Raw genomic sequence first — 2,500 nt, 5'->3', positions numbered from 1 at the left:
GGGCGGCTCGCTCCGCAGCGGGCGGGGGTGCGGCACGAAGAGCCGACGCCGTCGCAGCGGCGGCAGCGGGGAACGCCCCCCCCACCGCACGCGCGACCCCTCGGGGGGCCCACCCGGGCAGGTGCAGCCCCACGCTCGCTCGCTCGCCCCAGTCTCTTGGCTCAGGCCGCCCCACCGCCCAGCGCTGCTCGCGGCCGGCACCCACGGGTACCCGGACCGAGGCTGGCGCCGGCGCCTCGCGTCGTTTGCGGACACCTGAGAGCTCGCGGGGCCACGCGGCCGTCACACAGCCCCGTTCGGTGAAGAAGCCGCCCCAGGAACCCCGCCCAACGGGGAGGGGGGGGGGGGCCACGGGACGCGGCGAGGCACGCGCCCCGCCGCCATCGCCACGGCCCCCTTCGCTCGGGGGGGGACGAGGGCAACACCTCACAGCCACACCACGGGAAGCGAACGGGAAAGGAGACCACCCTGCCTGACCACCGGACACCGCCGTGCCTCCCCGTTCCAGGGAGCACGGAAGAGCCGGCCCGCCGGGGGCCCTTTCCGACGCGACCCGAAAAGCCTCATCGATCGGTTGAAGGGGAGAGAGGGCGGAAAAGCCGAGGCCACGCTCCTGGGACAGCGACGGCCGCACACGCCCAGCGCCACCCCCCGGGAGGGCACCCGGGGACGCCTCGGCGCGCGCTGCCTGCGGCTCTGCAGCGGTCGAAGGAGGGGGACCGGGACAGGTGCCGCCGGCGCCACCCGCTCCGTGCAACGAGTCCCTTGAGCGACGTCAACGGGAACGCTGGAAGGCCGCAGCACACCTGCGACTCCACGCGCTCCTTCGGCGGTCGAGAGCACCGGCACGACCGCCGCCGGTCGCCGGGCTTTGCCGCGTTCGAGAGCACCGGCACCGACCGCCGCCGGTCGCCGGGCTTTGCCGCGTTCGAGAGCACCGGCACCGACCGCCGCCGGTCGCCGGGCTTTGCCCGCGTTCGAGAGCACCGGTACCGACCGCCGCCGGTCGCCGGGCTTTGCCCGCGTTCGAGAGCACCGGTACCGACCGCCGCCGGTCGCCGGGCTTTGCCCGCGTTCGAGAGCACCGGCACGACCGCCGCCGGTCGCCCGTCTACGCCCGCCCAGCAGGATGATACCACTCGCCCTGCAGAGGGAGAGAGAGGCCGGAGAAAAGCCGGGGGGGGGGGGGAAAAGAAAAAAGGACGGGGAAAACACAAAAAGCCACCCAAAAAACGGGCAGACGAGACGCCACACGCCACGCCTCACCCGTGCCGTTGGCGGGTGTTTCTGGAGCCAGGGAGTAAGGCCACCGGAGGCGCGAGGCACACCTCCCGACTCCCTGACGCACTGCGCTCGGGCTGCCAGCCACCGGGACCGGCTGCGACGCTCTTGGCGGCCTGCCTCGCGGGCTCCAGCTTAGGGCCGGAGAAGGAAGAGGGAGGGGGAACAACCGCAAAAAGCCCAAAAAGCCGAGGCACGACTGCGCCGCGCGCCCGTCCCCCCGTCCCCGGGCGCTCGCGAGCGCGGCAGCAGCCGGCATGCTTCACGAGCATCTCCGGTGCCTCACCACGGACCAGCATGGGCCTCGGCCGCCATCGGCCGCGCGGGCAACCGTCCCGAACGGGCGGAAAAACGGCCAAACACGCCGAGGCAACCGCCACAACGGCCGCCAAGCGCCCCAGCCGCGCGGGTCGAGTCGCGCTCCTACTGCCCTGCCCGCGAGCCACCGCTCGCGCATATAGAACGTACCACTAAGTCCACAGCCCCTGCGAACTCCAAGAGCGCTAACTCCTCCCGCCGGGGAGGCCCGCCAATGACGCTGCCTGTTACGATGACGTAACTGGAGGCAGCGCGACACAGCGACCCCTTGGTCACGTCCCCGCGAGCGGCGCGGCAAACAGGTCTACCGTTCAGCTCGAGAACTGCGACCAAGTCCCGCCGGAGCCCGGTAGACGTGGCGGCCGGCGCCGGAGCCCGGTAGACGTGGCGGCCGGCGCCGGAGCCCGGTAGACGAGGCGGCCGGCGCCGGAGCCCGGTAGACGAGGCGGCCGGCGCCGGAGCCCGGTAGACGAGGCGGCCGGCGCCGGAGCCCGGTAGACGAGGCGGCCGGCGCCGGAGCCCGGTAGACGAGGCGGCCGGCGCCGGAGCCCGGTAGACGAGGCGGCCGGCGCCGGAGCCCGGTAGACGAGGCGGCCGGCGCCGGAGCCCGGTAGACGTGGCGGCCGGCGCCGGAGCCCGGTAGACGTGGCGGCCGGCGCCGGAGCCCGGTAGACGAGGCGGCCGGCGCCGGAGCCCGGTAGACGAGGCGACCGGCGCCGGAGCCCGGTAGACGAGGCGGCCGGCGCCGGAGCCCGGTAGACGAGGCGGCCGGCGCCGGAGCCCGGTAGACGAGGCGGCCGGCGCCGGAGCCCGGTAGACGAGGCGGCCGGCGCCGGAGCCCGGTAGACGTGGCGGCCGGCGCCGGAGCCCGGTAGACGTGGCGGCCGGCGCCGGAGCCCGG

Source organism: Gavia stellata, unplaced genomic scaffold, assembly GCF_030936135.1.
Source record: "Gavia stellata isolate bGavSte3 unplaced genomic scaffold, bGavSte3.hap2 HAP2_SCAFFOLD_166, whole genome shotgun sequence".
NCBI classification, from domain to species: Eukaryota; Metazoa; Chordata; class Aves; order Gaviiformes; family Gaviidae; genus Gavia; species Gavia stellata.
Note: the sequence above shows the minus strand (reverse complement) of the source record.